Genomic DNA, 19,563 nt, shown 5'->3' with positions numbered 1-19,563 from the left:
GTATTAGCAGCAGGATGTTGGGGTGTATAGGGAGAGGTATTAGCATCGGGATGTTGGGGTGTATAGGGAGAGGTATTAGCAGCAGGGTATTAGGGTGTATAGGGAGAGGTATTAGCAGCAGGATATTGGGGTGTATAGGGAGAGGTATTAGCAGCAGGATGTTAGGGTGTATAGGGAGAGGTATTAGCAGCAGGATGTTAGGGTGTATAGGGAGAGGTATTGGCAGCGGGATGTTAGGGTGTATAGGGAGTGGTATTAGCAGCAGGATGTTAGGGTGTATAGGGAGAGGTATTAGCAGCAGGGTGTTAGGGTGTATAGGGAGAGGTATTAGCAGCGGGATGTGGGTGTATAGGGAGAGGTATTAGCAGCGGGATGTTAGGGTGTATAGGGAGAGGTATTAGCAGCAGGATATTGGGGTGTATAGGGAGAGGTATTAGCAGCAGGATGTTAGGGTGTATAGGGAGAGGTATTAGCAGCAGGATGTTAGGGTGTATAGGGAGAGGTATTAGCAGCAGGGTGTTAGGGTGTATAGGGAGAGGTATTAGCAGCGGGATGTGGGTGTATAGGGAGAGGTATTAGCAGCAGGATGTTAGGGTGTATAGGGAGAGGTATTAGCAGCAGGGTGTTAGGGTGTATAGGGAGAGGTATTAGCAGCGGGATGTGGGTGTATAGGGAGAGGTATTAGCAGCAGGATGTTAGGGTGTATAGGGAGAGGTATTAGCAGCAGGATGGTAGGGTGTATAGGGAGAGGTATTAGCAGCAGGGTGTTAGGGTGTATAGGGAGAGGTATTAGCAGCGGGATGTGGGTGCATAGGGAGAGGTATTAGCAGCAGGATGTTAGGGTGTATAGGGAGAGGTATTAGCAGCGGGATGTTAGGGTGTATAGGGAGAGGTATTAGCAGCGGGATGTTAGGGTGCATAGGGAGAGGTATTAGCAGCGGGATGTTATGGTGTATAGGGAGAGGTATTAGCAGCGGGGTGTTGGGGTGTATAGGGAGAGGTATTAGCAGCGGGATGTTAGGGTGCATAGGGAGAGGTATTAGCAGCAGGATGTTAGGGTGTATAGGGAGAGGTATTAGCAGCAGGGTGTTAGGGTGTATAGGGAGAGGTATTAGCAGCGGGGTGTTGGGGTGTATAGGGAGAGGTATTAGCAGCGGGATGTTAGGGTGCATAGGGAGAGGTATTAGCAGCAGGATGTTAGGGTGTATAGGGAGAGGTATTAGCAGCAGGGTGTTAGGGTGTATAGGGAGAGGTATTAGCAGCGGGGTGTTAGGGTGTATAGGGAGAGGTATTAGCAGCGGGATGTTAGGGTGTATAGGGAGAGGTATTAGCAGCGGGATGTTAGGGTGTATAGGGAGAGGTATTAGTAGTGGGATGTTAGGGTGTATAGGGAGAGGTATTAGCAGCGGGATGTTAGGGTGTATAGGGAGAGGTATTAGCAGCGGGATGTTAGGGTGTATAGAGAGAGGTATTAGCAGCGGGATGTTGGGGTGTATAGGGAGAGGTATTAGCAGCGGGATGTTGGGGTGTATAGAGAGAGGTTTTAGCAGCAGGATGTTGGGGTGTATAGGGAGAGGTATTAGCAGCGGGATGTTAGGGTGTATAGGGAGAGGTATTAGCAGCGGGGTGTTAGGGTGTATAGGGAGAGGTATTAGCAGCGGGATGTTAGGGTGTATAGAGAGAGGTATTAGCAGCAGGATGTTGGGGTGTATAGGGAGAGGTATTAGCAGCGGGATGTTAGGGTGTATAGGGAGAGGTATTAGCAGCGGGATGTTAGGGTGTATAGGGAGAGGTATTAGCAGCAGGATGTTAGGATGTATAGGGAGAGGTATTAGCAGCGGGATGTTAGGGTGTATAGGGAGAGGTATTAGCAGCGGGGTGTTGGGGTGTATAGGGAGAGGTATTAGCAGCGGGATGTTAGGGTGCATAGGGAGAGGTATTAGCAGCAGGATGTTAGGGTGTATAGGGAGAGGTATTAGCAGCAGGGTGTTAGGGTGTATAGGGAGAGGTATTAGCAGCGGGGTGTTAGGGTGTATAGGGAGAGGTATTAGCAGCGGGATGTTAGGGTGTATAGGGAGAGGTATTAGCAGCGGGATGTTAGGGTGTATAGGGAGAGGTATTAGCAGTGGGATGTTAGGGTGTATAGGGAGAGGTATTAGCAGCAGGGTGTTAGGGTGTATAGGGAGAGGTATTAGCAGCGGGATGTGGGTGCATAGGGAGAGGTATTAGCAGCAGGATGTTAGGGTGTATAGGGAGAGGTATTAGCAGCGGGATGTTAGGGTGTATAGGGAGAGGTATTAGCAGCGGGATGTTAGGGTGCATAGGGAGAGGTATTAGCAGCGGGATGTTATGGTGTATAGGGAGAGGTATTAGCAGCGGGGTGTTGGGGTGTATAGGGAGAGGTATTAGCAGCGGGATGTTAGGGTGCATAGGGAGAGGTATTAGCAGCAGGATGTTAGGGTGTATAGGGAGAGGTATTAGCAGCAGGATGTTAGGGTGTATAGGGAGAGGTATTAGCAGCAGGATGTTAGGGTGTATAGGGAGAGGTATTAGCAGCGGGATGTTAGGGTGTATAGGGAGAGGTATTAGCAGCAGGATGTTAGGGTGTATAGGGAGAGGTATTAGCAGCAGGGTGTTAGGGTGTATAGGGAGAGGTATTAGCAGCGGGATGTGGGTGTATAGGGAGAGGTATTAGCAGCGGGATGTTAGGGTGTATAGGGAGAGGTATTAGCAGCAGGATATTGGGGTGTATAGGGAGAGGTATTAGCAGCAGGATGTTAGGGTGTATAGGGAGAGGTATTAGCAGCAGGATGTTAGGGTGTATAGGGAGACGTATTAGCAGCAGGATGTTGGGGTGTATAGGGAGAGGTATTAGCAGCAGGATATTGGGGTGTATAGGGAGAGGTATTAGCAGCAGGATGTTGGGGTGTATAGGGAGAGGTATTAGCATCGGGATGTTGGGGTGTATAGGGAGAGGTATTAGCAGCAGGGTATTAGGGTGTATAGGGAGAGGTATTAGCAGCAGGATATTGGGGTGTATAGGGAGAGGTATTAGCAGCAGGATGTTAGGGTGTATAGGGAGAGGTATTAGCAGCAGGATGTTAGGGTGTATAGGGAGAGGTATTGGCAGCGGGATGTTAGGGTGTATAGGGAGTGGTATTAGCAGCAGGATGTTAGGGTGTATAGGGAGAGGTATTAGCAGCAGGGTGTTAGGGTGTATAGGGAGAGGTATTAGCAGCGGGATGTGGGTGTATAGGGAGAGGTATTAGCAGCGGGATGTTAGGGTGTATAGGGAGAGGTATTAGCAGCAGGATATTGGGGTGTATAGGGAGAGGTATTAGCAGCAGGATGTTAGGGTGTATAGGGAGAGGTATTAGCAGCAGGATGTTAGGGTGTATAGGGAGAGGTATTAGCAGCAGGGTGTTAGGGTGTATAGGGAGAGGTATTAGCAGCGGGATGTGGGTGTATAGGGAGAGGTATTAGCAGCAGGATGTTAGGGTGTATAGGGAGAGGTATTAGCAGCAGGGTGTTAGGGTGTATAGGGAGAGGTATTAGCAGCGGGATGTGGGTGTATAGGGAGAGGTATTAGCAGCAGGATGTTAGGGTGTATAGGGAGAGGTATTAGCAGCAGGATGGTAGGGTGTATAGGGAGAGGTATTAGCAGCAGGGTGTTAGGGTGTATAGGGAGAGGTATTAGCAGCGGGATGTGGGTGCATAGGGAGAGGTATTAGCAGCAGGATGTTAGGGTGTATAGGGAGAGGTATTAGCAGCGGGATGTTAGGGTGTATAGGGAGAGGTATTAGCAGCGGGATGTTAGGGTGCATAGGGAGAGGTATTAGCAGCGGGATGTTATGGTGTATAGGGAGAGGTATTAGCAGCGGGGTGTTGGGGTGTATAGGGAGAGGTATTAGCAGCGGGATGTTAGGGTGCATAGGGAGAGGTATTAGCAGCAGGATGTTAGGGTGTATAGGGAGAGGTATTAGCAGCAGGGTGTTAGGGTGTATAGGGAGAGGTATTAGCAGCGGGGTGTTGGGGTGTATAGGGAGAGGTATTAGCAGCGGGATGTTAGGGTGCATAGGGAGAGGTATTAGCAGCAGGATGTTAGGGTGTATAGGGAGAGGTATTAGCAGCAGGGTGTTAGGGTGTATAGGGAGAGGTATTAGCAGCGGGGTGTTAGGGTGTATAGGGAGAGGTATTAGCAGCGGGATGTTAGGGTGTATAGGGAGAGGTATTAGCAGCGGGATGTTAGGGTGTATAGGGAGAGGTATTAGTAGTGGGATGTTAGGGTGTATAGGGAGAGGTATTAGCAGCGGGATGTTAGGGTGTATAGGGAGAGGTATTAGCAGCGGGATGTTAGGGTGTATAGAGAGAGGTATTAGCAGCGGGATGTTGGGGTGTATAGGGAGAGGTATTAGCAGCGGGATGTTGGGGTGTATAGAGAGAGGTTTTAGCAGCAGGATGTTGGGGTGTATAGGGAGAGGTATTAGCAGCGGGATGTTAGGGTGTATAGGGAGAGGTATTAGCAGCGGGGTGTTAGGGTGTATAGGGAGAGGTATTAGCAGCGGGATGTTAGGGTGTATAGAGAGAGGTATTAGCAGCAGGATGTTGGGGTGTATAGGGAGAGGTATTAGCAGCGGGATGTTAGGGTGTATAGGGAGAGGTATTAGCAGCGGGATGTTAGGGTGTATAGGGAGAGGTATTAGCAGCAGGATGTTAGGATGTATAGGGAGAGGTATTAGCAGCGGGATGTTAGGGTGTATAGGGAGAGGTATTAGCAGCGGGGTGTTGGGGTGTATAGGGAGAGGTATTAGCAGCGGGATGTTAGGGTGCATAGGGAGAGGTATTAGCAGCAGGATGTTAGGGTGTATAGGGAGAGGTATTAGCAGCAGGGTGTTAGGGTGTATAGGGAGAGGTATTAGCAGCGGGGTGTTAGGGTGTATAGGGAGAGGTATTAGCAGCGGGATGTTAGGGTGTATAGGGAGAGGTATTAGCAGCGGGATGTTAGGGTGTATAGGGAGAGGTATTAGCAGTGGGATGTTAGGGTGTATAGGGAGAGGTATTAGCAGCAGGGTGTTAGGGTGTATAGGGAGAGGTATTAGCAGCGGGATGTGGGTGCATAGGGAGAGGTATTAGCAGCAGGATGTTAGGGTGTATAGGGAGAGGTATTAGCAGCGGGATGTTAGGGTGTATAGGGAGAGGTATTAGCAGCGGGATGTTAGGGTGCATAGGGAGAGGTATTAGCAGCGGGATGTTATGGTGTATAGGGAGAGGTATTAGCAGCGGGGTGTTGGGGTGTATAGGGAGAGGTATTAGCAGCGGGATGTTAGGGTGCATAGGGAGAGGTATTAGCAGCAGGATGTTAGGGTGTATAGGGAGAGGTATTAGCAGCAGGGTGTTAGGGTGTATAGGGAGAGGTATTAGCAGCGGGGTGTTGGGGTGTATAGGGAGAGGTATTAGCAGCGGGATGTTAGGGTGCATAGGGAGAGGTATTAGCAGCAGGATGTTAGGGTGTATAGGGAGAGGTATTAGCAGCAGGGTGTTAGGGTGTATAGGGAGAGGTATTAGCAGCGGGGTGTTAGGGTGTATAGGGAGAGGTATTAGCAGCGGGATGTTAGGGTGTATAGGGAGAGGTATTAGCAGCGGGATGTTAGGGTGTATAGGGAGAGGTATTAGTAGTGGGATGTTAGGGTGTATAGGGAGAGGTATTAGCAGCGGGATGTTAGGGTGTATAGGGAGAGGTATTAGCAGCGGGATGTTAGGGTGTATAGAGAGAGGTATTAGCAGCGGGATGTTGGGGTGTATAGGGAGAGGTATTAGCAGCGGGATGTTGGGGTGTATAGAGAGAGGTTTTAGCAGCAGGATGTTGGGGTGTATAGGGAGAGGTATTAGCAGCGGGATGTTAGGGTGTATAGGGAGAGGTATTAGCAGCGGGGTGTTAGGGTGTATAGGGAGAGGTATTAGCAGCGGGATGTTAGGGTGTATAGAGAGAGGTATTAGCAGCAGGATGTTGGGGTGTATAGGGAGAGGTATTAGCAGCGGGATGTTAGGGTGTATAGGGAGAGGTATTAGCAGCGGGATGTTAGGGTGTATAGGGAGAGGTATTAGCAGCAGGATGTTAGGATGTATAGGGAGAGGTATTAGCAGCGGGATGTTAGGGTGTATAGGGAGAGGTATTAGCAGCGGGGTGTTGGGGTGTATAGGGAGAGGTATTAGCAGCGGGATGTTAGGGTGCATAGGGAGAGGTATTAGCAGCAGGATGTTAGGGTGTATAGGGAGAGGTATTAGCAGCAGGGTGTTAGGGTGTATAGGGAGAGGTATTAGCAGCGGGGTGTTAGGGTGTATAGGGAGAGGTATTAGCAGCGGGATGTTAGGGTGTATAGGGAGAGGTATTAGCAGCGGGATGTTAGGGTGTATAGGGAGAGGTATTAGCAGTGGGATGTTAGGGTGTATAGGGAGAGGTATTAGCAGCGGGATGTTAGGGTGTATAGAGAGAGGTATTAGCAGCGGGATGTTGGGGTGTATAGGGAGAGGTATTAGCAGCGGGATGTTGGGGTGTATAGAGAGAGGTATTAGCAGCAGGATGTTGGGGTGTATAGGGAGAGGTATTAGCAGCGGGATGTTAGGGTGTATAGGGAGAGGTATTAGCAGCAGGATGTTAGGATGTATAGGGAGAGGTATTAGCAGCGGGATGTTAGGGTGTATAGGGAGAGGTATTAGCAGCGGGGTGTTGGGGTGTATAGGGAGAGGTATTAGCAGCGGGATGTTAGGGTGCATAGGGAGAGGTATTAGCAGCAGGATGTTAGGGTGTATAGGGAGAGGTATTAGCAGCAGGGTGTTAGGGTGTATAGGGAGAGGTATTAGCAGCGGGGTGTTAGGGTGTATAGGGAGAGGTATTAGCAGCGGGATGTTAGGGTGTATAGGGAGAGGTATTAGCAGCGGGATGTTAGGGTGTATAGGGAGAGGTATTAGCAGTGGGGTGTTAGGGTGTATAGGGAGAGGTATTAGCAGCGGGATGTTAGGGTGTATAGAGAGAGGTATTAGCAGCGGGATGTTGGGGTGTATAGGGAGAGGTATTAGCAGCGGGATGTTGGGGTGTATAGAGAGAGGTATTAGCAGCAGGATGTTGGGGTGTATAGGGAGAGGTATTAGCAGCGGGATGTTAGGGTGTATAGAGAGAGGTATTAGCAGCAGGATGTTGGGGTGTATAGGGAGAGGTATTAGCAGCGGGATGTTAGGGTGTATAGGGAGAGGTATTAGCAGCGGGATGTTAGGGTGTATAGGGAGAGGTATTAGCAGCGGGGTGTTAGGGTGTATAGGGAGAGGTATTAGCAGCAGGGTGTTAGGGTGTATAGGGAGAGGTATTAGCAGCGGGATGTTAGGGTGTATAGGGAGAGGTATTAGCAGCGGGATGTTAGGGTGTATAGGGAGAGGTATTAGCAGCAGGGTGTTAGGATGTATAGGGAGAGGTATTAGCATCGGAATGTTAGGGTGTATAGGGAGAGGTATTAGCAGCGGGATGTTAGGGTGTATAGGGAGAGGTATTAGCAGCGGGATGTTAGGGTGTATAGGGAGAGGTATTAGCAGTGGGATGTTAGGGTGTATAGGGAGAGGTATTAGCAGCGGGATGTTAGGGTGTATAGGGAGAGGTATTAGCAGCGGGATGTTAGGGTGTATAGAGAGAGGTATTAGCAGCGGGATGTTGGGGTGTATAGGGAGAGGTATTAGCAGCGGGATGTTGGGGTGTATAGAGAGAGGTATTAGCAGCAGGATGTTGGGGTGTATAGGGAGAGGTATTAGCAGCGGGATGTTAGGGTGTATAGAGAGAGGTATTAGCAGCAGGATGTTGGGGTGTATAGGGAGAGGTATTAGCAGCGGGATGTTAGGGTGTATAGGGAGAGGTATTAGCAGCGGGATGTTAGGGTGTATAGGGAGAGGTATTAGCAGCGGGGTGTTAGGGTGTATAAGGAGAGGTATTAGCAGCGGGATGTTAGGGTGTATAGGGAGAGGTATTAGCAGCAGGGTGTTAGGGTGTATAGGGAGAGGTATTAGCAGCGGGATGTTAGGGTGTATAGGGAGAGGTATTAGCAGCGGGATGTTAGGGTGTATAGGGAGAGGTATTAGCAGCAGGGTGTTAGGATGTATAGGGAGAGGTATTAGCAGCGGAATGTTAGGGTGTATAGGGAGAGGTATTAGCAGCGGGGTGTTGGGGTGTATAGGGAGAGGTATTAGCAGCGGGGTGTTAGGGTGTATAGGGAGAGGTATTAGCAGCGGGATGTTAGGGTGTATAGGGAGAGGTATTAGCAGCAGGGTGTTAGGGTGTATAGGGAGAGGTATTAGCAGCGGGATGTTAGGGTGTATAGGGAGAGGTATTAGCAGCGGGATGTTAGGGTGTATAGAGAGAGGTATTAGCAGCGGGGTGTTAGGGTGTATAGGGAGAGGTATTAGCAGCGGGATGTTAGGGTGTATAGGGAGAGGTATTAGCAGCAGGGTGTTAGGGTGTATAGGGAGAGGTATTAGCAGCGGGATGTTAGGGTGTATAGGGAGAGGTATTAGCAGCGGGATGTTAGGGTGTATAGGGAGAGGTATTAGCAGCGGGATGTTAGGGTGTATAGGGAGAGGTATTAGCAGCAGGGTGTTAGGGTGTATAGGGAGAGGTATTAGCAGCGGGATGTTGGGGTGTATAGGGAGAGGTATTAGCAGCAGGGTGTTAGGATGTATAGGGAGAGGTATTAGCAGCGGGATGTTAGGGTGTATAGGGAGAGGTTTTAGCAGCGGGATGTTAGGGTGTATAGGGAGAGGTATTAGCAGCGGGATGTTAGGGTGTATAGGGAGAGGTATTAGCAGCGGGGTGTTAGGGTGTATAGGGAGAGGTATTAGCAGCGGGATGTTAGGGTGTATAGGGAGAGGTATTAGCAGCGGGATGTTAGGGTGTATAGGGAGAGGTATTAGCAGCAGGATGTTAGGGTGTATAGGGAGAGGTATTAGCAGCAGGGTGTTAGGGTGTATAGGGAGAGGTATTAGCAGCGGGGTGTTAGGGTGTATAGGGAGAGGTATTAGCAGCGGGATGTTAGGGTGTATAGGGAGAGGTATTAGCAGCAGGGTGTTAGGGTGTATAGGGAGAGGTATTAGCAGCGGGGTGTTAGGGTGTATAGGGAGAGGTATTAGCAGCGGGATGTTAGGGTGTATAGGGAGAGGTATTAGCAGCGGGGTGTTAGGGTGTATAGGGAGAGGTATTAGCAGCGGGGTGTTAGGGTGTATAGGGAGAGGTATTAGCAGCAGGATGTTAGGGTGCATAGGGAGAGGTATTAGCAGCAGGATGTTAGGGTGTATAGGGAGAGGTATTAGCAGCGGGGTGTTGGGGTGTATAGGGAGAGGTATTAGCAGCAGGGTGTTAGGGTGTATAGGGAGAGGTATTAGCAGCAGGGTGTTAGGGTGTATAGGGAGAGGTATTAGCAGCGGGATGTTAGGGTGTATAGGGAGAGGTATTAGCAGCGGGATGTTAGGGTGTATAGGGAGATGTATTAGCAGCGGGGTGTTAGGGTGTATAGGGAGAGGTATTAGCAGCAGGGTGTTAGGGTGTATAGGGAGAGGTATTAGCAGCAGGATGTTAGGGTGTATAGGGAGAGGTATTAGCAGCGGGATGTTAGGGTGTATAGGGAGAGGTATTAGCAGCGGGATGTTAGGGTGTATAGGGAGAGGTATTAGCAGCGGGATGTTAGGGTGTATAGGGAGAGGTATTGGCAGCAGGATGTTGGGGTGTATAGGGAGAGGTATTAGCAGCGGGATGTTGGGGTGTATAGGGAGAGGTATTAGCAGCGGGATGTTAGGGTGTGTAGGGAGAGGTATAAGCAGCGGGGTGTTGGGGTGTATAGGGAGAGGTATTAGCAGCAGGATGTTAGGGTGTATATAGGGAGAGTTATTAGCAGCGGGATGTTAGGGTGTATAGGGAGAGGTATTGGCAGCAGGATGTTAGGGTGTATAGGGAGAGGTATTAGCAGCAGGATGTTAGGGTGTATAGGGAGAGGTATTGGCAGCAGGATGTTGGGGTGTATAGGGAGAGGTATTAGCAGCGGGATGTTGGGGTGTATAGGGAGAGGTATTAGCAGCAGGATGTTGGGGTGTATAGGGAGAGGTATTAGCAGCAGGGTATTAGGGTGTATAGGGAGAGGTATTAGCAGCGGGATGTTAGTGTGTATAGGGAGAGGTATTAGCAGCGGGTTGTTAGGGTGTATAGGGAGAGCTATTAGCAGCAGGATGTTAGGGTGTATAGGGAGAGGTATTAGCAGCGGGATGTTAGGGTGTATAGGGAGAGGTATTGGCAGCAGGATGTTGGGGTGTATAGGGAGAGGTATTAGCAGCGGGATGTTGGGGTGTATAGGGAGAGGTATTAGCAGCAGGATGTTGGGGTGTATAGGGAGAGGTATTAGCAGCAGGGTATTAGGGTGTATAGGGAGAGGTATTAGCAGCGGGATGTTAGTGTGTATAGGGAGAGGTATTAGCAGCGGGTTGTTAGGGTGTATAGGGAGAGCTATTAGCAGCAGGATGTTAGGGTGTATAGGGAGAGGTATTAGCAGCGGGGTGTTACGGTGTATAGGGAGAGGTATTAGCAGCAGGATGTTAGGGTGTATAGGGAGAGGTATTAGCAGCGGGATGTTAGGGGATATAGGGAGAGGTATTAGCAGCGGGATGTTAGGGTGTATAGGGAGAGGTATTAGCAGCGGGGTGTTAGGGTGTATAGGGAGAGGTATTGGCAGCAGGATGTTGGGGTGTATAGGAAGAGGTATTAGCAGCAGGATGTTAGGGTGTATAGGGAGAGGTATTAGCAGCAGGATGTTAGGGTGTATAGGGAGAGGTATTAGCAGCGGGATGTTAGGGTGTATAGGGAGGGGTATTAGCAGCGGGGTGTTAGGGTGTATAGGGAGCGGTATTAGCAGCGGGGTGTTAGGGTGTATAGGGAGAGGTATTAGCAGCGGGATGTTAGGGTGTATAGGGAGAGGTATTAGCAGCAGGGTGTTGGGATGTACAGTATAGGGAGAGGTATTAGCAGCGGGGTGTTAGGGTGTATAGGGAGAGGTATTAGCAGCGGGATGTGGGTGTATAGGGAGAGGTATTAGCAGCGGGGTGTTAGGGTGTATAGGGAGAGGTATTAGCAGCGGGATGTGGGTGTATAGGGAGAGGTATTAGCAGCGGGGTGTTAGGGTGTATAGGGAGAGGTATTAGCAGCAGGGTGTTAGGGTGTATAGGGAGAGATATTAGCAGCGGGATGTGGGTGTATAGGGAGAGGTATTAGCAGCAGTATGTTAGGGTGTATAGGGAGAGGTATTAGCAGCGGGGTGTTAGGGTGTATAGGGAGAGGTATTAGCAGCGGGATGTGGGTGTATAGGGAGAGGTATTAGCAGCAGGGTGTTATGGTGTATAGGGAGAGGTATTAGCAGCGGGATGTTAGGGTGTATAGGGAGAGGTATTAGCAGCGGGATGTTAGGGTGTATAGGGAGAGGTATTAGCAGCAGGATGTTAGGGTGTATAGGGAGAGGTATTAGCAGCAGGATGTTAGGGTGTATAGGGAGAGGTATTAGCAGCGGGATGTTATGGTGTATAGGGAGAGGTATTAGCAGCAGGGTGTTAGGGTGTATAGGGAGAAGTATTAGCAGCAGGGTGTTAGGGTGTATAGGGAGAGGTATTAGCAGCGGGGTGTTAGGGTGTATAGGGAGAGGTATTAGCAGAGGGGTGTTAGGGTGTATAGGGAGAGGTATTAGCAGCGGGGTGTTAGGGTGTATAGGGAGACGTATTAGCAGCAGGATGTTGGGGTGTATAGGGAGAGGTATTAGCAGCAGGATATTGGGGTGTATAGGGAGAGGTATTAGCAGCAGGATGTTAGGGTGTATAGGGAGAGGTATTAGCAGTGGGATGTTAGGGTGTATAGGGAGACGTATTAGCAGCAGGATGTTGGGGTGTATAGGGAGAGGTATTAGCAGCAGGATATTGGGGTGTATAGGGAGAGGTATTAGCAGCAGGATGTTAGGGTGTATAGGGAGAGGTATTAGCAGCAGGATGTTAGGGTGTATAGGGAGACGTATTAGCAGCAGGATGTTGGGGTGTATAGGGAGAGGTATTAGCAGCAGGATATTGGGGTGTATAGGGAGAGGTATTAGCAGCAGGATGTTAGGGTGTATAGGGAGAGGTATTAGCAGCAGGATGTTAGGGTGTATAGGGAGAGGTATTAGCAGCAGGGTGTTGGGGTGTATAGGGAGAGGTATTAGCATCGGGATGTTGGGGTGTATAGGGAGAGGTATTAGCAGCAGGGTATTAGGGTGTATAGGGAGAGGTATTAGCAGCAGGATATTGGGGTGTATAGGGAGAGGTATTAGCAGCAGGATGTTAGGGTGTATAGGGAGAGGTATTAGCAGCAGGATGTTAGGGTGTATAGGGAGAGGTATTAGCAGCAGGATATTGGGGTGTATAGGGAGAGGTATAAGCAGCAGGATGTTAGGGTGTATAGGGAGAGGTATTAGCAGCAGGATGTTAGGGTGTATAGGGAGACGTATTAGCAGCAGGATGTTGGGGTGTATAGGGAGAGGTATTAGCAGCAGGGTATTAGGGTGTATAGGGAGAGGTATTAGCAGCAGGATATTGGGGTGTATAGGGAGAGGTATTAGCAGCAGGATGTTAGGGTGTATAGGGAGAGGTATTAGCAGCAGGATGTTAGGGTGTATAGGGAGAGGTATTAGCAGCGGGATGTTAGGGTGTATAGGGAGAGGTATTAGCAGCGGGATGTTAGGGTGTATAGGGAGAGGTATTAGCAGCAGGATGTTAGGGTGTATAGGGAGAGGTATTAGCAGCAGGGTGTTAGGGTGTATAGGGAGAGGTATTAGCAGCGGGATGTGGGTGTATAGGGAGAGGTATTAGCAGCGGGATGTTAGGGTGTATAGGGAGAGGTATTAGCAGCAGGATATTGGGGTGTATAGGGAGAGGTATTAGCAGCAGGATGTTAGGGTGTATAGGGAGAGGTATTAGCAGCAGGATGTTAGGGTGTATAGGGAGACGTATTAGCAGCAGGATGTTGGGGTGTATAGGGAGAGGTATTAGCAGCAGGATATTGGGGTGTATAGGGAGAGGTATTAGCAGCAGGATGTTGGGGTGTATAGGGAGAGGTATTAGCATCGGGATGTTGGGGTGTATAGGGAGAGGTATTAGCAGCAGGGTATTAGGGTGTATAGGGAGAGGTATTAGCAGCAGGATATTGGGGTGTATAGGGAGAGGTATTAGCAGCAGGATGTTAGGGTGTATAGGGAGAGGTATTAGCAGCAGGATGTTAGGGTGTATAGGGAGAGGTATTGGCAGCGGGATGTTAGGGTGTATAGGGAGAGGTATTAGCAGCAGGATGTTAGGGTGTATAGGGAGAGGTATTAGCAGCAGGGTGTTAGGGTGTATAGGGAGAGGTATTAGCAGCGGGATGTGGGTGTATAGGGAGAGGTATTAGCAGCGGGATGTTAGGGTGTATAGGGAGAGGTATTAGCAGCAGGATATTGGGGTGTATAGGGAGAGGTATTAGCAGCAGGATGTTAGGGTGTATAGGGAGAGGTATTAGCAGCAGGATGTTAGGGTGTATAGGGAGAGGTATTAGCAGCAGGGTGTTAGGGTGTATAGGGAGAGGTATTAGCAGCGGGATGTGGGTGTATAGGGAGAGGTATTAGCAGCAGGATGTTAGGGTGTATAGGGAGAGGTATTAGCAGCAGGGTGTTAGGGTGTATAGGGAGAGGTATTAGCAGCGGGATGTGGGTGTATAGGGAGAGGTATTAGCAGCAGGATGTTAGGGTGTATAGGGAGAGGTATTAGCAGCAGGATGGTAGGGTGTATAGGGAGAGGTATTAGCAGCAGGGTGTTAGGGTGTATAGGGAGAGGTATTAGCAGCGGGATGTGGGTGCATAGGGAGAGGTATTAGCAGCAGGATGTTAGGGTGTATAGGGAGAGGTATTAGCAGCGGGATGTTAGGGTGTATAGGGAGAGGTATTAGCAGCGGGATGTTAGGGTGCATAGGGAGAGGTATTAGCAGCGGGATGTTATGGTGTATAGGGAGAGGTATTAGCAGCGGGGTGTTGGGGTGTATAGGGAGAGGTATTAGCAGCGGGATGTTAGGGTGCATAGGGAGAGGTATTAGCAGCAGGATGTTAGGGTGTATAGGGAGAGGTATTAGCAGCAGGGTGTTAGGGTGTATAGGGAGAGGTATTAGCAGCGGGGTGTTGGGGTGTATAGGGAGAGGTATTAGCAGCGGGATGTTAGGGTGCATAGGGAGAGGTATTAGCAGCAGGATGTTAGGGTGTATAGGGAGAGGTATTAGCAGCAGGGTGTTAGGGTGTATAGGGAGAGGTATTAGCAGCGGGGTGTTAGGGTGTATAGGGAGAGGTATTAGCAGCGGGATGTTAGGGTGTATAGGGAGAGGTATTAGCAGCGGGATGTTAGGGTGTATAGGGAGAGGTATTAGTAGTGGGATGTTAGGGTGTATAGGGAGAGGTATTAGCAGCGGGATGTTAGGGTGTATAGGGAGAGGTATTAGCAGCGGGATGTTAGGGTGTATAGAGAGAGGTATTAGCAGCGGGATGTTGGGGTGTATAGGGAGAGGTATTAGCAGCGGGATGTTGGGGTGTATAGAGAGAGGTATTAGCAGCAGGATGTTGGGGTGTATAGGGAGAGGTATTAGCAGCGGGATGTTAGGGTGTATAGGGAGAGGTATTAGCAGCGGGGTGTTAGGGTGTATAGGGAGAGGTATTAGCAGCGGGATGTTAGGGTGTATAGAGAGAGGTATTAGCAGCAGGATGTTGGGGTGTATAGGGAGAGGTATTAGCAGCGGGATGTTAGGGTGTATAGGGAGAGGTATTAGCAGCGGGATGTTAGGGTGTATAGGGAGAGGTATTAGCAGCAGGATGTTAGGATGTATAGGGAGAGGTATTAGCAGCGGGATGTTAGGGTGTATAGGGAGAGGTATTAGCAGCGGGGTGTTGGGGTGTATAGGGAGAGGTATTAGCAGCGGGATGTTAGGGTGCATAGGGAGAGGTATTAGCAGCAGGATGTTAGGGTGTATAGGGAGAGGTATTAGCAGCAGGGTGTTAGGGTGTATAGGGAGAGGTATTAGCAGCGGGGTGTTAGGGTGTATAGGGAGAGGTATTAGCAGCGGGATGTTAGGGTGTATAGGGAGAGGTATTAGCAGCGGGATGTTAGGGTGTATAGGGAGAGGTATTAGCAGTGGGATGTTAGGGTGTATAGGGAGAGGTATTAGCAGCGGGATGTTAGGGTGTATAGAGAGAGGTATTAGCAGCGGGATGTTGGGGTGTATAGGGAGAGGTATTAGCAGCGGGATGTTGGGGTGTATAGAGAGAGGTATTAGCAGCAGGATGTTGGGGTGTATAGGGAGAGGTATTAGCAGCGGGATGTTAGGGTGTATAGGGAGAGGTATTAGCAGCAGGATGTTAGGATGTATAGGGAGAGGTATTAGCAGCGGGATGTTAGGGTGTATAGGGAGAGGTATTAGCAGCGGGGTGTTGGGGTGTATAGGGAGAGGTATTAGCAGCGGGATGTTAGGGTGCATAGGGAGAGGTATTAGCAGCAGGATGTTAGGGTGTATAGGGAGAGGTATTAGCAGCAGGGTGTTAGGGTGTATAGGGAGAGGTATTAGCAGCGGGGTGTTAGGGTGTATAGGGAGAGGTATTAGCAGCGGGATGTTAGGGTGTATAGGGAGAGGTATTAGCAGCGGGATGTTAGGGTGTATAGGGAGAGGTATTAGCAGTGGGGTGTTAGGGTGTATAGGGAGAGGTATTAGCAGCGGGATGTTAGGGTGTATAGAGAGAGGTATTAGCAGCGGGATGTTGGGGTGTATAGGGAGAGGTATTAGCAGCGGGATGTTGGGGTGTATAGAGAGAGGTATTAGCAGCAGGATGTTGGGGTGTATAGGGAGAGGTATTAGCAGCGGGATGTTAGGGTGTATAGAGAGAGGTATTAGCAGCAGGATGTTGGGGTGTATAGGGAGAGGTATTAGCAGCGGGATGTTAGGGTGTATAGGGAGAGGTATTAGCAGCGGGATGTTAGGGTGTATAGGGAGAGGTATTAGCAGCGGGGTGTTAGGGTGTATAGGGAGAGGTATTAGCAGCAGGGTGTTAGGGTGTATAGGGAGAGGTATTAGCAGCGGGATGTTAGGGTGTATAGGGAGAGGTATTAGCAGCGGGATGTTAGGGTGTATAGGGAGAGGTATTAGCAGCAGGGTGTTAGGATGTATAGGGAGAGGTATTAGCATCGGAATGTTAGGGTGTATAGGGAGAGGTATTAGCAGCGGGATGTTAGGGTGTATAGGGAGAGGTATTAGCAGCGGGATGTTAGGGTGTATAGGGAGAGGTATTAGCAGTGGGATGTTAGGGTGTATAGGGAGAGGTATTAGCAGCGGGATGTTAGGGTGTATAGGGAGAGGTATTAGCAGCGGGATGTTAGGGTGTATAGAGAGAGGTATTAGCAGCGGGATGTTGGGGTGTATAGGGAGAGGTATTAGCAGCGGGATGTTGGGGTGTATAGAGAGAGGTATTAGCAGCAGGATGTTGGGGTGTATAGGGAGAGGTATTAGCAGCGGGATGTTAGGGTGTATAGAGAGAGGTATTAGCAGCAGGATGTTGGGGTGTATAGGGAGAGGTATTAGCAGCGGGATGTTAGGGTGTATAGGGAGAGGTATTAGCAGCGGGATGTTAGGGTGTATAGGGAGAGGTATTAGCAGCGGGGTGTTAGGGTGTATAGGGAGAGGTATTAGCAGCGGGATGTTAGGGTGTATAGGGAGAGGTATTAGCAGCAGGGTGTTAGGGTGTATAGGGAGAGGTATTAGCAGCGGGATGTTAGGGTGTATAGGGAGAGGTATTAGCAGCGGGATGTTAGGGTGTATAGGGAGAGGTATTAGCAGCAGGGTGTTAGGATGTATAGGGAGAGGTATTAGCAGCGGAATGTTAGGGTGTATAGGGAGAGGTATTAGCAGCGGGGTGTTGGGGTGTATAGGGAGAGGTATTAGCAGCGGGGTGTTAGGGTGTATAGGGAGAGGTATTAGCAGCGGGATGTTAGGGTGTATAGGGAGAGGTATTAGCAGCAGGGTGTTAGGGTGTATAGGGAGAGGTATTAGCAGCGGGATGTTAGGGTGTATAGGGAGAGGTATTAGCAGCGGGATGTTAGGGTGTATAGGGAGAGGTATTAGCAGCGGGGTGTTAGGGTGTATAGGGAGAGGTATTAGCAGCGGGATGTTAGGGTGTATAGGGAGAGGTATTAGCAGCAGGGTGTTAGGGTGTATAGGGAGAGGTATTAGCAGCGGGATGTTAGGGTGTATAGGGAGAGGTATTAGCAGCGGGATGTTAGGGTGTATAGGGAGAGGTATTAGCAGCGGGATGTTAGGGTGTATAGGGAGAGGTATTAGCAGCAGGGTGTTAGGGTGTATAGGGAGAGGTATTAGCAGCGGGATGTTAGGGTGTATAGGGAGAGGTATTAGCAGCGGGATGTTAGGGTGTATAGGGAGAGGTATTAGCAGCGGGATGTTAGGGTGTATAGGGAGAGGTATTAGCAGCGGGGTGTTAGGGTGTATAGGGAGAGGTATTCGCAGCGGGATGTTAGGGTGTATAGGGAGAGGTATTAGCAGCGGGATGTTGGGGTGTATAGGGAGAGGTATTAGCAGCGGGGTGTTAGGATGTATAGGGAGAGGTATTAGCAGCGGGGTGTTAGGGTGTATAGGGAGAGGTATTAGCAGCGGGATGTTAGGGTGTATAGGGAGAGGTATTAGCAGCGGGATGTTGGGGTGTATAGGGAGAGGTATTAGCAGCGGGGTGTTAGGATGTATAGGGAGAGGTATTAGCAGCAGGGTGTTAGGATGTATAGGGAGAGGTATTAGCAGCGGGGTGTTAGGGTGTATAGGGAGAGGTATTAGCAGCGGGATGTTAGGGTGTATAGGGAGAGGTATTAGCAGCGGGATGTTGGGGTGTATAGGGAGAGGTATTAGCAGCAGGGTGTTAGGATGTATAGGGAGAGGTATTAGCAGCGGGATGTTAGGCTGTATAGGGAGAGGTATTAGCAGCGGGATGTTAGGGTTTATAGGGAGAGGTATTAGCAGCGGGATGTTAGGGTGTATAGGGAGAGGTATTAGCAGCGGGGTGTTAGGGTGTATAGGGAGAGGTATTAGCAGCGGGATGTTAGGGTGTATAGGGAGATGTATTAGCAGCGGGATGTTAGGGTGTATAGGGAGAGGTATTAGCAGCAGGATGTTAGGGTGTATAGGGAGAGGTATTAGCAGCAGGGTGTTAGGGTGTATAGGGAGAGGTATTAGCAGCGGGGTGTTAGGGTGTATAGGGAGAGGTATTAGCAGCGGGATGTTAGGGTGTATAGGGAGAGGTATTAGCAGCAGGGTGTTAGGGTGTATAGGGAGAGGTATTAGCAGCGGGGTGTTAGGGTGTATAGGGAGAGGTATTAGCAGCGGGATGTTAGGGTGTATAGGGAGAGGTATTAGCAGCGGGGTGTTAGGGTGTATAGGGAGAGGTATTAGCAGCGGGGTGTTAGGGTGTATAGGGAGAGGTATTAGCAGCAGGATGTTAGGGTGCATAGGGAGAGGTATTAGCAGTGGGGTGTTAGGGTGTATAGGGAGAGGTATTAGCAGCAGGATGTTAGGGTGTATAGGGAGAGGTATTAGCAGCGGGGTGTTGGGGTGTATAGGGAGAGGTATTAGCAGCGGTGTGTTAGGGTGTATAGGGAGAGGTATTAGCAGCAGGATGTTAGGGTGTATAGGGAGAGGAATTAGCAGCAGGGTGTTAGGGTGTATAGGGAGAGGTATTAGCAGCAGGATGTTAGGATGTATAGGGAGAGGTATTAGCAGCGGGGTGTTAGGGTGTATAGGGAGAGGTATTAGCAGCGGGGTGTTAGGGTGTATAGGGAGAGGTATTAGCAGCAGGATGTTAGGGTGTATAGGGAGAGGTATTAGCAGCGGGATGTTGGGGTGTATAGGGAGAGGTATTAGCAGCAGGATGTTAGGGTGTATAGGGAGAGGTATTAGCAGCGGGGTGTTAGGGTGTATAGGGAGAGGTATTAGCAGCGGGGTGTTAGGGTGTATAGGGAGAGGTATTAGCAGTGGGGTGTTAGGGTGTATAGGGAGAGGTATTAGCAGCAGGATGTTAGGGTGTATAGGGAGAGGTATTAGCAGCGGGGTGTTGGGGTGTATAGGGAGAGGTATTAGCAGCAGGGTGTTAGGGTGTATAGGGAGAGGTATTAGCAGCAGGGTGTTAGGGTGTATAGGGAGAGGTATTAGCAGCGGGATGTTAGGGTGTATAGGGAGAGGTATTAGCAGCGGGATGTTAGGGTGTATAGGGAGATGTATTAGCAGCGGGGTGTTAGGGTGTATAGGGAGAGGTATTAGCAGCAGGGTGTTAGGGTGTATAGGGAGAGGTATTAGCAGCGGGATGTTAGGGTGTATAGGGAGAGGTATTAGCAGCGGGATGTTAGGGTGTATAGGGAGAGGTATTAGCAGCGGGATGTTAGGGTGTATAGGGATAGGTATTAGCAGCA

General features: G+C 49.9%; 1 protein-coding gene across 6 annotated transcripts in view; it reads right to left on the bottom strand.

Moving 5' to 3' along the window:
- The window catches only part of MYO15A (myosin XVA), a 159,920-nt gene that overhangs the window by 97,651 nt on the left and 42,706 nt on the right, over nucleotides 1-19,563 (bottom strand). The gene's annotated exons all lie outside the window — the stretch shown is intronic.

The sequence above is a fragment of the Ascaphus truei genome, chromosome 11 (assembly GCF_040206685.1).
Source record: "Ascaphus truei isolate aAscTru1 chromosome 11, aAscTru1.hap1, whole genome shotgun sequence".
Taxonomy (NCBI): domain Eukaryota; kingdom Metazoa; phylum Chordata; class Amphibia; order Anura; family Ascaphidae; genus Ascaphus; species Ascaphus truei.
This window is presented reverse-complemented; position numbering and strand designations above follow the sequence as displayed.